The following is a 15,279-nucleotide window of genomic DNA, read 5'->3' as shown; positions in this document are numbered from 1 at the left end:
CCAACAAACAAATTAGCAGGATTTTTTCTAACAGAAAATGAATACTTTAAGTAAATAGCTTTGTGGATGTGCTTTTACTCTATGTTCAAGAAAAAGTGTAAACAGCTATTCCTGTCACTGTTGTGTACTAATTCTTGTGAACAGATATGTCATTAGAAGAAAACAATATTGAGAAAATTCTATCAATTACCTTTATTTTTATGATTTTTTCCTAAATATTACCAAATTAGAAACAGGCGATTATTACATAATTCTGTCTGACAGGTGTTCCACAGAAGCATGATTTAAAAACTACCTTTCTCTAGTGAAACCAATTAAGTAAGGAAGGCATTTGACAGCAAAAATTTAAAAAAGTTGGATTGGATCCTTTCTCACTGCCTTCGTGAGGCGGAGGTGCTCCTTACCTGCTCCCTGCCGAGGCTGCTGAGGTGCCTCAGTCCACCGATACATGATTTTCTGCTGTTTCTTGGCAAAAATGGCAACTGGTGATGCTGTTCTGAAGAGACTGGAGCAGAAGGGTGCAGAGGCAGATCAAATTATTGAATATCTTAAGCAGCAAGTTGCTCTTCTTAAGGAGAAAGCAATTTTGAAGGCAACTTTGAGAGAAGAGAAGAAACTTCGAGTTGAAAATGCTAAATTGAAGAAAGAAATTGAAGGATTGAAACAAGATCTAATTAAGGCAGAAATTCAAAATGGAGTAAAACAAATACCATTTCCATCTGGTACTCCACTAAAAACTGATTCTACAGTTTCTGAAAATGAGATACAGTCTATACCAATCACAACCATATCTTCTGGTGCTAAAGAGCAAGTAAAAGGAGGAGGAGGAGAAGAAAAGAAGATGAACGAGAAAGCTGAAAAGAAAGGAGAGAAAAAGGAGAAAAAACAGCAACCAGTAGCAGGAAGTGCTGACTCTAAGCCTGTTGATGTTTCCCGTCTGGATCTTCGAATTGGTTTTATCATCACTGCCAGAAAACACCCTGATGCAGATTCTTTGTATGTAGAAGTAGATGTTGGAGAAATAGCCCCAAGAACGATGGTCAGTGGCCTGGTGAATCATGTTCCTCTTGAACAGATGCAAAATCAGATGGTGGTTTTACTTTGTAACCTGAAACCTGCAAAGATGAGGGGAGTAGTATCTCAGGCAACAGTGATGTGTGCAAGTTCACCAGAGAAAGTGGAAATCTTGGCACCTCCTAATGGATCTGTTCCTGGGGACAGAATTACTTTTGATGCTTTCCCTGGAGAGCCTGACAAGGAGCTGAATCCTAAGAAGAAGATTTGGGAGCAGATCCAGCCTGATCTTTACACTAAAAATGTATGCGTGGCTACATACAATGGCGCTCCCTTAGAGGTGCAAGGGAAGGGAGTGTGTAGGGCTCACACTATGGCCAACAGTGGAATAAAATAAAACACTTCAGTTTCTGAAATACATTAGAGAAAACAATAAAAAGAAATAACATTTGTCACTCAAAGCTAAAATACAAAAAAAAAAGTTGGGATTTCCTTGGTGGTCCAGTGGCTAGGACTCTGTGCTCCCGGTGCAGGGCACCCGGGTTCAATACCTGGTCAGGGAGCTAGATTCCACATGCCACAACTAAATATCCTGCATTTAGCAGCTGGGACCTGGCACAGCCAAAAAAAAAAAAAAGTCAAATAGGAGTTTTACTTCTACATGTCTTCTCCAGTGTGTCTCCTAAGGATGTTATGGGAATGTTCTGCTCAGGTCTCCCTCCAGAAAAAAAACTTACCACTTAGCTGGATCGACAGAAATAATCAACAAACCATCTATAACAGAAATAAGAAAGAGTTTTATTTGAACCACACTGAGGATATAGCCCAGGAGACAGCCTCTTAGATAACTCTGAAGAACTACTCTGGAGAAACATGTTTTTTCAATACAGTTGTATATCTTGTCAGAACAAAGAACATCAAAGGAGTCAGTGGTACGTTCCTTAAATGTTAAAAAAAAAAAAAAGCCAATCAGCACATACACAGCAAGTCAGTGTGGTCTGGACACCTGGAAAGGGAGTTTTATCACTGAAGGAAAACCAGCATGGGCATCCCAGGAAAGGAGGCATTTAATCTTTGTCTTCAACATGGACGTTCTTCTCTGCTGGTCAGTCACCTTTTTCCTTAATAATTAAAGCAGATGTACAATGTATGTTTGATAGGCTGCAAACAGAATGTGTTAGCATAAAATTCAAGTTAGCTTGTGTGTAACTCAGGATGACTTCCTCATACCTCATTATGTAAGAATCTCTCATCAGCTGTAAAAAGTGCAGTTAGCCAACAAGCTCCGTCTGTGGGTGCCTTCAGACTCTGCTTCAGCCTTCAAAAAAGGCCACTCATCCAGGGTAGGCCTCGGTCTCTGGCTCGGCATGGTGAAGGTAGCGGCCATTTCTGCCCTTAGTGGGGATCCTCACGGGCAAGCTCTGCTCTTGAGCTCCCCATTATGCTCTTAGCCAAGACTGTCAGTCCCGCTGTCATAGTCTGAGGCTGTCTCTCCCCAGTGCTGTTTCCTCCCCAGTTCATCATCTCTAAACTCTGTTTTGGCTACCCTTCAATCAGCCTTTTGCCCTCCTATCTCTGTCTGGTGTCAGCTTCCCCCAGTACCCAATTGCCACATGTTTAAGTAAAATGCTGGATGGTAGCATTTGTTTTTAGTGACATGCATATATAGTATGTAGATGACTGAAGTCCACTAAACGGAAAACCTATTAGTAACTATTTTAATTGACTTTGGATTGCAACAGTAGTGATTGGGCTTTTGAAAGCAAGCAAATGTTTCCATCATATAAAACCATGGATTTGAGAAATGTATCCATAGCTTGAAAATGCTTTACATTAAAAAAATTTTTTTACAAGTGGTAATAGTCAATGTAGAAAACCTCATGGCATCATTACTTGATAATACTGATATTAGCGGCTATCATTTATTGAGTACTGACTCTATGGCAGGAAATGTGCTAAGCATTTTACATACATTATCCCATTTAGTTCTAAAGGCTGATGTCTAAACAATATTAACTCATGAATTAGTTAATTGCTCTTAAGAGTTTCAGCTTTAGCCAGGAAGTGCATTAATACTAGATCTGGAAATTGCTATCCTGGCTATATAATGAATGCGTTCATTCAAATGTTAATGTACAATGGTGGATCTTGGGAACAGAAATGTTACAGTGTTTATTAGCTTAGTCCAGTAAAGTGTATTGGAGAAAGCAATGGCAACCTACTCCAGTACTCTTGCCTGGAAAATCCCATGGATGGAGGAGCCTGGTAGGCTGCAGTCCATGGGATCGCTGAGGGTCGGACACGACTGAGCGACTTCACTTTCACCTTTCACTTTCATGCATTGGAGAAGGAAATGGCACCCCACTCCAGTGTTCTTGCCTGGAGAATCCCAGGGACAGGGGAGCCTGGTAGGCTGCCATCTATGGGGTCGCAGAGTCAGACACGACTGAAGAGACTTAGCAGCTTAGCAGCAGTAAAGTGTATACCATAGGAGTAATTGTGAACTTTGTAACTACTTTATTTATTTAGAGAAAGTACTATTTTCTCTAGGTGAAAAGAATCACATTTCTAACACATGACTTGGAAAATGATGATAAATCTGTTTGATTTATACCATTTCCATTCATGCATTTCTTTTGAAATCTGAGTCAATGGGTATGAAATACATTTTTCTTACATAGTGCACCATCAGGCCACTCAGGATGGCTATTCTCTTGCTCTCTGTACATCCCCTGCTTGACCAGTGCCTGGTGAACATGATTTCCCCTCCCACTCTGCCACCTATCGATTGTTCTAGAATGACTCCTCCTGCTAGTTTATTAAAGGGATACATCCGCCCTCGGGATGGTTGTGAGGGTGGTTAGTCTGAGGAGATTTTAGGGACATGCCCTAGACTGTGATTTCCCTGGTAACTGATGAGCCAATCTGACGTCAATTCTGCCTGTGAATGATAGCTTCCTTACCCCCATGCCCACTAGACGCCATGTCCTGTCTGCCATCTACAGTGGGATGTTGCCCCAGGACCTTTTGCTTCAGAGGTAGGTGTAAGATCCCCTATCCAATAAACCATTGATGTCTCAGTTGCCATCTCTGGGCTCTTTCTTTGGTCTTGAGGCTGGGCAACTACAAGGCTTGCAAGCCTTGGCTTGCAGGCCAGTAAGGAGTATATCAAGAACAGGAAAAGTTGCCTGAGAGTGGAGTCAACACTACCAGCTCCCAAGGTGTGGATCCCTGACTATTTTTCATGAGGTTGGATTTAGTCAAATGCTTTTCCTATCATTGATTTTTCTTCTTTAGCCTGTTTATATGTTTTTTAAATGTTGAACTATCCTTGCCTATGTGAAATAAATGCCACTTGGTAATGGTTTATGCTTTTTTTTTAATGAATTGTTGGATTTGCTTTGCTAATATTTTATCGAGGATTTTGCATCTAAGTTCTTTTTTGTTTCTTCATTGCTGCACATGGGCTTCCTCCAGCTGCGGCAAGCAGGGGCTACACTCTAGTTGGAGTACACAGGCTTCTCATTACGGTGTCCTTTTATTGTTAAGCACAGGGTCTAGGGTGCTTGGGCTTCAGTAGTTGTGGCACATGGGCTTAGTTGCCCTGCCTGTGTACTCTTGCCTGGAAAATCCCATGGATCAAGGAGCCTGGTAGGCTGCAGTCCATGGTCTCGCTGAGGGTCGGACATGACTGAGCGACTTCACTTTTCACTTTCATGCATTGGAGAAGGAAATGGCAACCCACTCCAGTGTTCTTGCCTGGAGAATCCCAGGGACAGGGAGCCTGGTGGGCTGCCATCTATGGGGTCGCACAGAGTCGCACATGACTGAAGTGACTTAGCAGCAGCAGCTGTGGGACACAAGATCTTCCTGAACCAGTAGAACCTGTTTCCCCTGTACTGGCAAGTGGACTTTCAACCACTGGACTACCAGGGAAGTTCTGCATCTAAGTTCTTGAGAGAAATTGGTGAGTAGATTGCTTTTTGTACTGTTTTTGTCTGGTTTTGGTATCAGAATAATACTGGCTTTATAAAATGATTTGGAAAGTGCCCCCTTTCCTTCTATTTTCTGGAAGAGTATATAAAACATTAATTTGTTTATGTAAAACATACATTAATATCTTTAAACATTTGATAGAATTTTCCTGTGGAACAATCTGGGCCTGGAGATTCTCTTTTTGGCTTTCAGGCTACAAATTTCATGTTTAAAGAATCATGTAGATTAATTCATGCTGGTTGAGTTTTGATATTTTGTAGTTTTTCTCTGGCTGTTTTTAAAGGAAAAAGGAAAACATTAAACACGAGAGTCACATATAATATGCAGATTTTACTAGTAATTTGAGACATTTGCAGAGTGTGAAGTATCTTCTACTCAGGATTTAACTATTATGGACTTGTTAATCATGAATTTAAACCATTGCTAAGTGTAACACTGAGGGCCTTGTTTATTGGTTTTTCTTTCTTTCACCCCAAGTTTCTGACTTTATTGGTTCTCTTTTCAGATTACTGAAAGTAAATGATTCAATTTTTATGCGACTCAAACACCAAGGTCCTATCATACATGGAGTCTAGAAAATAGAAACCTCTTCTGCTATTGAAATAATACTCCAGATTGTTGTTGTTTTGTCACTAATTCATGTCTGACTCTTTTCAACCTCATGGACTGTAGCCCCCCCAGGCTCCTCTGTCCATGGGGCTTCCCAGGTGAGAATACTAGAGTGGGTTGCCACTTCCTTCTCCAGGGGATTTTCTCGACCCAGGGATCGAACTCATGTCTTCTACGTTGGTAGGTAGATTCTTTACCACTGAGCCACCAGGGCAGCCCCAATACTCTGGATACGTGTTTGTATTTTTACAGTTGTATTGGTCTCATACACAAATACAAATAGCAGGATAAACATGCCTTCCAATGATGATGAGCATTTAAGAAAATGCATATATTCGTTTTATAAACCTAGTATTCAAGAATGTTTCCTGTTTTACATCTCTGCATCGTTTGGGAGTATTTCTTCTGTGTGGTCTTGATTTTATAGGGTGTATTGGCTAGTGTAATGCTGACAGCAGTAACACTATGCTGCTGCTGCTGCTGCTGAGTCGCTTCAGTCGTGTCCGACTCTGTGCGACCCCACAGACGGGAGCCCACCAGGCTCCCCCGTCCCTGGGATTCTCCAGGCAAGAACACTGGAGTGGGCTGTCATTTCCTTCTCCAATGCATGAAAGTGAAAAGTGAAGTCACTCAGTCGTGTCCGACTCTTCGCGACCCCATGGACTGCAGCCCACCAGGCTCCTCCGCCCATGGGATTTTCCAGGCCAGAGTACTGCAGCGGGGTGCCATTATAAATTGCAGTAAATCAAATTAACTTCATTACAATGCTCCTGGTAAAAGTTAATCAGAGAAAAATGTAAATTTTATTTCCTTTATTGAAAAGAAAATCTTGGATTGTTTAATATGATACTTAATAGGGAAAAAGCCAGTTGTTTGAGAACACTGAGGAATGGGAAAATCATTCTTTTACTTTGTTCAATTAAAGATAATTGATCAAAGAATTGCAGTGTTCCCCCTTCTGAGACAAACAGGAGAATCTTCAGTTTCAATGTGTTGTTTTCACTTAAGAATCATTTTCTAAAAATTTTGAGTGTACTTTTCATAGCGTTAAACAGAACACTATTGTAACTTTGTTTTGAATTCAACTGCTGCTATCTGCTGATTAAAAATTAAAAGTGCATTTAGGGTGCTTTCAAAGGCACTATGAAGACCTATGAAGAAACATAGGTCTGAGGTAAGAATATTTTCAGCTTTTATAATAACTCACAATAATCCATGATTTGGGACTTACATTCTTTTTTTCATTATAGAAATTTAAAAGTATACACTTTAATGTGGTTTATGAAAATATCCAATTATCCATGACCCTCCAAACATTCTAACAGAAAAGGAACCCAATCAACTGAGTGGCAATTCAATGATACCGGGACAGAGAAATTTAATTCCATGACCTAGGAAAGCCATCTGAGGAGGGTGCTTTTCTTGTCTTTTTTAGGCCTAGTGCCTTTCATTAAGCCTGCTCTACAGCAGACTCTCAAAAAATACATGTTCATTAAACAGCAAATCTTATATTCACCTGGCTTCCCTGGTGGCTCAGACAGTAAAAAATCTGCCTACACATGTGGGAGACACACGTTTGATCCCTGGGTCGGGAAAATCTCCTGGAGAAGGAAATGGTAACCCTCTCTAGTATTCTTGCCTGGAGGATTCCATGGACAGAGGAACCTGGCAAGCTACAACCCATGGGGTCACAAAGAGTTCAAGGCAACTGAGTGATTAACACTTTCACTTTCATATTCAAATAGCTTATTTTTTTCTCAAAAGGCCTGGGTGCCTGACACACAGATGAATTATATAATACAAAAGAATACTAATGACTTTAATCAAACAGAAGGAAATGGAACAAGCAAAGAAACAAATTCAAAATAAATTAAAAAACAAGTTTGGAGGTGGTAAAACAGCCTTTGATTACCATATGGATTTGGTTTCACATGGACAGACTAAAAATACAGTGACTCATAAACATGCAATTAAGTATTATGGAATTTTTGAATTGACCTTTTTGCCTTAGGCATCTTACCCTCAGGTGAGTCAAGTATTAGCTAGGCTACTATTAGTAATCCTTAGACAATTACGGAAATTTTTTGCTTTACACTATGAAAACTACATACCATCTCATAGGACTTGGACAACTATGGTCTACCACTAAACATAGCTCCCTTCAAAAGTAATTTTTTCCAGATAATTGCCCAAGAAACATACTGGAGAGGAAGTATACACTGTCCTGAACTGAAAGTTGCAGATTCCAAATGTCAGTTGCCAATTCTTATTCTCTTTCTGGGAGATCCCCTTCTTTCTGCTCCCCATCCCTCACCTGCTGCCTGCAAGGTCCTTAAAGTTGACTGCTGCCCAACCTGCTCATTTAGGGCTGGCCCCACTTTGGCTAGACGTGGGATCAGCCTCTACGTGGAGTGTGGCCAACCTCATTCCAAGTGCCATACTCCTAGGTTCACTGTCACATGACTGCTGGGGAAGAGCACTTCACTTCATTCCAGTAGTCAGAAAGCACATAGAGCTTGGCACCATGAGGCAGACTGTAGCCGCAGTGATGACATTGCCAACGCAGTGAGAGTTGGCTTGCCTCAGGCTAACGCCGCATCTTATGTTTGTTTGAGGCAAACCCAGGAAAGCCAAGATAACCAAGAGCATACTGAAGCCATCATTCTTGACTGGGTCAAACTACATCTTGGAGAAAAGTATGAACAGCAGGGATTTGAGAAAGAACTATACGCATAACTTACCCAATCACATTTTCACAATTGTTTGATTGAATTTCCAAACACACAAAATTAAAAAAAGAAAATGCACTTACTATGTTCGAGAGAGGATGAGATGGCTGGCTGGCATCACCGACCCGATGGACGTGAGTCTGAGTGAACTCCGGGAGTTGGTGATGGACAGGGAGGCCTGGTGTTCCGCGATTCATGGGGTCGCAACGAGTCGGACATGGCTGAGCAACGGAACTGAACTGATGTTGGATTTTGAATTTAAAATGGACACAAAATGTAAGCATATTGCTTCAGTCTTTGGCTGGTTTAAAACGTTCCTCTGGGAGATAAAGTATCCACAAACAACACTAGGCACAAACTGTTCTATAGGATTACCCTTGTATATTTTCAATCTTAGGTAATTTACCACTGCAGAAAATGACTCTAGGATAAGCTCCCAGGAATAATACCCCGAATCTTACTACAAAACTGACACGAGAAAGAAACCACCATGGCTTAATAGCGCAGGGCTTCCTTCAGGCTGATGAAAATGTTTCGGAACTAGAGAGAAGTGGTGTTTGCACAGCTGTACTGGATGCCGCTGAATTACTTTACAATGGTTAGTTTTAGGTTACATGACTTTCGCCTCAAGAAGAAAAAGTAAAAACGACAACAAAGGGAAAGAGGAAAAACTCGCCACCGTGTTCCGCCACCTCTGAGCACTAAGATCTAGGCACTTGACTTTCCTGTCGCGTGAATGCCAATGTCATTTCACAAACATGCTCCTTGCAACCACGATGCCCTCTGAAAAGCAGACAGACTTGCGTGATTCACAGCAGCATATGGGACATCGCGTAGAACTTGTTCACGTTTCTTAGTGCAGGCTTTCTAATCGCTAACACACAGGTTACTGTCTGTCTGCTAGCAACAAAGTACACTTGAGGAAGCACGACTCCTAATATGGAGATTTAGTAAACTAGAGAAGGCCATTCAAGAGATGGTATGACTATATGACTTACTACATCCTCCTTGCCATGTGAATGTCATGGATATTGACTGAGAATTTAAACCTAAGAGAGAAGAAACCTCAGCACATTTTATCAGAAGACCAGGCAAAGGCTTGGTTTCACAACAACACCATTTCTTTGGGGTGGTCAATATTATTTGGAGTATATACTCCATCACTTGTTAAATTGGCCTGCATGCTTCCCGGCATCACTTCCCAGGAAGTATGCTTAGCCACTGACCTATCTTAGAGGGGGCACCAGAGATGCCACCCATGAAGATATCCACAAAATTAAATGTTTTATGTATTTTTAATGGAAATATAGCTGATTAAAAATATTAGTTTTAGGCATACAACAAAGTAATTTGTTGTATGTATTTTCAGATTATTTTCCATTAAAGGTTATTACAAGATACTGAATAGAGTTCCCTGTGCTATACGGTAAATCCTTGTTGTTTATCTATTTTATGTGTAGTAGATCATATCTGTTAATCTCATACTCACAATTTATCCATACTTCCCTTTGCTCTTCAGTAACAACTGAAGCGACTTAGCAGCAGCAGCAGCAGCAGCAACCATAAGTTTAGTTTCTAGTTTGGGTTTTGCATATAGATTCATCAGATTCATGTTGATGTATGCCAAAAATCACCAAAATATTGTAAAGTAATTAGCCTCTAATTAACATAAATTAATTTTAAAAATTAAAAGTATTATTTTTTAGATTGCACGTGTGTTATAATATTTGTTTTTCTCTGACTTTCCTCCCTTAGTACGATAATCTCTAGGTCCATTTATGTTGCAGCAAATAGCATTACTTCATTCTCTCTTATGGCTGAGTGATATTCTATCACATGTGTACCACATCTTAAACCAATCATCTGTTGATGGGTACTTGGGTTTTTTTCATATCTTGGATATTGTAAATAGTGCTGCTATGAACAATGGGGTGCATATATCTTTTCAAATCAGAGAATTAGAGTTTTCTCTGGATGTATGCCTGGGACTGGGATTGCTAGATAATATGCTAGCTCTATTTTTAGTTTTTTAAGGAAACTCCATGCTGTTTTCCACAATGGCTGCACCGATTTACATTCCAAGCAACAATGTACAAGGGTTCCTTTTCCACATACCCTCTCTGGCATCTAATTATTTGTAGATTTTTTGATAGCCATTCAGGTCAGTGTTATGTGAGGCATCACTGTGGGTTCGATTTCCATTTCTCTAATAATTAGTGATGTCAAGTGTCTTTTCATGTGCCTGTTGGCTATCTGTATGTCTGCTTTGGAGAAATGTCTGTTTGGGTCTTCTGCTCATTTTGTGAATAGGTTGGGTTTTTTGATATTGAATCATTTGAGCTGTTTGGATATTAACCACTTGTTGGTTGCATCATTTGCAAGTATTCTCTCCCATCATATAGGTTGTCTTTTTGTTGATGGTTTCCTTTGGTGTCATATGGCCTCAGACACATAGCCAACATGATACTCAACAGAGAAAAGCTGAAAACCCGTCAGCTACAGTGTGGAGTGGGCTGGTGCTAGGGCCCGGCAGGAATGGAGGTAGCTGCAGGAATGGAGGTGATTGTGCTGCCACTTGGGACTTAAGCTGCCTGCACACAGGCCTCTCCCAAGACCTGTCCACCCCAAATCTGGCCTCAAGTGATAGTGTGGGGTGGGTGGCACTGGAGAGCTCCCACTGGGTAACCAACCACTATGTATTCCTCTCCAGGGACTGTCTGCCCAGAGATATGCATGGCACTGCCCTGTGTGTGGGCTGACAAAATCCCCCACCACGTGCTGACAGTGGGTTCCAGTGCTGGACCTGTCTCCCTGTGAATGTGCTGACATGGGGCTCTGAGGTTCAGCCTGAAGCACACCCCAGGCCCTCCAGGCTGTCTCCGCACGATTAGACAGAGTCCTATCCCAGGGCCTTTCTGCTGGAGATTTAATGTCTACCTGCTCTACATTCTAGCTGCCCTGCTCCACACACCTTTGGGACTGAAAAGGGTGGGGAGGTGGCGGCTGTCAGCACTGCTCTCTCTCCACTCTGATTGCTAGCAAGGCAACATGTACACATGCCTTGCAAACAGGGTCCGGGCCACTCCAGCTTCTCTGACCCACAGACCTCCCAGCAGGCAAGGGGCTCCCCAGGGCGAGAGTCTGCGCATGTGGACCTTCCCTGCGTCACAGATCCCTTCCAGGGGTGCGGATCCCAACCTGATGCCTTTTCTTTTGGTCCTATCCAGTTACACGAAAATCTTTTTTTCAGCTTTGGTTGTGTAAGTGGTCTTTTGCCAGTTTTCAATTGGTTTCATGAGAGAATTGTTCTACATGGAGGTGTATTTTTGATGGGTTTATGGGGGAAGGTGAGTTCTAGGTCTTCCCACTGCACCATCTTGATGCTCCCTCCCCTAAGTGGCTTTATATCTATAATAATATAGAATTTTATGCTCACACAGAGTATAATCTGGCTCAGAGGGTCTGGGCTGATCTTGAACCTCTTATAATTGCTTAATAATGTCATCTCCTGTCTGTCATTTTGGAGATGAGTGGCAGAGGGTATCAGAGATGAGTGCCCCAGATGATGCTTGGATAAGGACATAATCAATATAAACCTCCAGATTCTCAGATAAAGCAGAACTAGAAAAGTAGTCTGATCACACCAAATTGTGGCACAAGACAAGAAAATTCAAACAGCCCTGGGGTGAGACAGCAAAATGATACTGTTGATCCCTCCCAAGTGAAGTAAACAACTGGTAGTCTAGGTGGAGAGGGCTAGAAAGCAAGCCATGGTCAAGTTCATGGCAGCCCAACATTAGATTGGACATGCTGCCATTTATTCAATTATGAACCACATCAAGGACCAAGTCAACACAGATGGAACTATCTTATTCTGCTATGTCTAGTCCTCAGTAAAACCCCAGAAGCCATGATTTGTTTTGAGGGGACATACTTGAGATTTGAAGGGTGAAATGTATGAGCAATGAACAACTGGAAAGAAAAAGATTTTTAAAGGATATTTAGAAATGGGAATACCAGACCACCTGACCTGCCTCTTAAGAAACCTATATGCAGATCAGGAAGCAATAGTTAGAACTGGACATGAAACAACAGACTGGTTCCAAATAGGAAAAGGAGTACGTCAAGGCTGTATATTGTCACCCTGCTTATTTAACTTCTGTGCAGAGTACATCATGAGAAATGCTGGACTGGAAGAAGCACAAGTTGGAATCAAGATTGCTGGGAGAAGTACCAATCACCTCAGATATGCAGATGAAACCACCCTTATGGCAGAAAGTGAAGAGGAACTGAAGAGCCTCTTGATGAAAGTGAAAGAGGAGAGTGAAAAAGTTGGCTTAAAGCTCAACATTCAGAAAGCGAAGATCATGGCATCTGATCCCATCACTTCATGGCAAATAGATGGAGAAACAGTGGAAACAGTGTCAGACTTTATTTTGGGGGGTCCAAAATCACTGCAGATGGTGACTGCAGCCATGAAATGAAAAGACGCTTACTCCTTGGAAGGAAAGTTATGACCAACCTAGATAGCATATTGAAAAGCAGAGACATTACTTTGCCAAAAGGTCCATCTAGTCAAGGCTATGGTTTTTCCAGTGGTCGTGTATGGATGTGAGAATTGGACTATGAAGAAAGCTGAGCACTGAAGAATTGATGCTTTTGAACTGTGGTGTTGGAGAAGACTCTTGAGAGTCCCTTGGACTGCAAGGAGATCCAACCAGTCCATTCTGAAGGAGATCAGTCCTTGGTGTTCATTGGAAGGAATGGTGCTAAAGCTGAAACTCCAGTACTTTGGCCACCTCATGCGAAGAGTTGACTCATTGGAAAAGACTCTGATGCTGGGAGGAATTGGGGGCAGGAGAAGGGGATGACAGAGGATGAGATGGCTGGATGGCATCACCGACTCGATGGACATGAGTTTTGAGTAGACTCTGGGAGTTGGTGATGGACAGGGAGGCCTGGCATGCTGCAATTCATGAGGTCACAAAGAGTTGGACATGACTGAGCGACTGAACTGATAATAGCTCAAAAAATTAAAATACTTATGTTTAATTCTAGTATGTTCAGAATCTGTATGCTGAAAACTATGAAACACTGAAAGGAACCAAAATCAATCTAAATAAATTGAGATATATTATGTTCATAGACTGAAAGTATCAATATTGTTAGGATGTAAAATTTCCCCATATTGATCTACAAATTTAACACATCACAACCAAAATCTCAGTAGGAATTTTCCAGATACTGATTTTAATATCTTTTCCCATTAATAGTGACAAGGGCATCAGTTTTTTAACCAAATTATCAACAAAACTTCCTTTACTATACCCTTAGCAGTTACCTACTTACTGGATAGTCATGTATTATGCTAAATCATTGCAGTCGTCTGCTGCATTACTGCAAAACACTAATGAAGTGCTCCAGTCACAGATATGAGGTATTACTAGCTGACTTTGATTTGTTATTCCAGGACACACATGCTGGAGACTGGTTCACCATCTAGGGTCACCAGAGAAAGTATCCCTTGGACCTTGCTTAAGGGGCCATCCCAAGTTCTCTTTGCCCCATCATTGCTGAAAAGTGCCACAGCTTTCAGGATTGGGTCCATGCTTACCACCACAAGGTAACGGGATGTTAGTGGAGCTGCTATTATTTGCTATTATCTCCCATGACCCTCCTATGAAGTGGATATGAAGATAAAAATTACGCAAGCGTATCACCTCCTTGCATTAACTGGGACTGTTATTACTTACATGTTCCACTGGGTAAGATCCTTAAAACTGAGATTTCACCAAAAATAAGTTAACAAACAGAAATAGGACTTCAAGCTCATGGGTATACCCCACTAAGTACTCCAGATATCAGGGATGGATCACTCCTAGCCCTTCTTAACACTCTAAGCATGAAATTACTAGCTATATCTGACTCCCTACTCATACTTCAACCAGTTTAACCTCTCCAGTTTGTCCTTTTGATGCTGAGCAGTTTATCCCACAGGCTTTAAAACTCTTGCTATTCAAAGTGTGGTCTACGGATCAGCAGCATCAGTATCACCTAGAAGCTTGTTAGAAATGTAGAATCTCAGACTTCACTGCAGACCTGCTGAATAAGAATGTTTTACCAAGATTTCCAGGTGATTCACATATACATTAAAGAGTGATAGACATTGCTTACAAGGACTTAGCTCTACCTTCCCATTGGTTAACTAAGTCCTTGTGAAGACATATTGGGACCCAGTAACAATAATCAAGGTCAGCTGTGCACCACAGAAAATGATCACCAGACAATCTAATGATTGTTCCTACTGGTTATTTTGTTGGTCACTGAGGGTCCCTTTCACGATGAAAGGGAACTTTTCCTCCAGAATTTAATTTGCCACTCCACAGCTAGAGAGGGTTGGCTTTACCAAACAGATTCACTGATGAGCTCTAATAGCTTCCTGGTGGCATCTTTAGAATTTTCTATGTATACCATCATGTCATCTATGAAAATTGAGTTTTACTTCTTTTCCACTTTGGAGTCCCTTTCTTTTTTTTCCTCTCTGATTGCTGTGGCTAGGACTCCCAAAACTAGGTTGAATAAAAGTGGCAACAGCGGACCTTCTTGTCTTGTTCCTGATCTCAGAGGATATGCTTTTCGCTTTGCCCCACTGAGAATGAGGTTAGCTGTGGGTTTGTCATATGTGGTCTTTGTCATGTTGAGGTATGTGCCCTCTATGTCCATGTTCTGGAGTTTTATCATAGATGGGTGTCGAATTTTGGGAAATTTTCCTGCATCTACTGAGATGATCATACGGATTTAATTCTTCTAGTTTGTTGATGTGGTGTGTCATACTGATTCATTTGCAGGTATGGAAGAATTCCTGCCCCCTTGGGATAAAGCCCACGTGCTCATGGTGTATGACCCTTTTAATACATTGTTGGCTTTTATT

General features: G+C 41.4%; 1 pseudogene across 1 annotated transcript; it reads left to right on the top strand.

The window, feature by feature from the left end:
* Positions 256–1,472, top strand: LOC102185958 (annotated as a pseudogene). Its single transcript, XR_001296356.2, has one exon. The product of XR_001296356.2 is annotated as an aminoacyl tRNA synthase complex-interacting multifunctional protein 1 pseudogene (transcript).

Source organism: Capra hircus, chromosome 2 (genome assembly GCF_001704415.2).
Source record: "Capra hircus breed San Clemente chromosome 2, ASM170441v1, whole genome shotgun sequence".
NCBI lineage: Eukaryota > Metazoa > Chordata > Mammalia > Artiodactyla > Bovidae > Capra > Capra hircus.
Note: the sequence above shows the minus strand (reverse complement) of the source record. Positions and strands in the feature narration are given on the sequence as shown.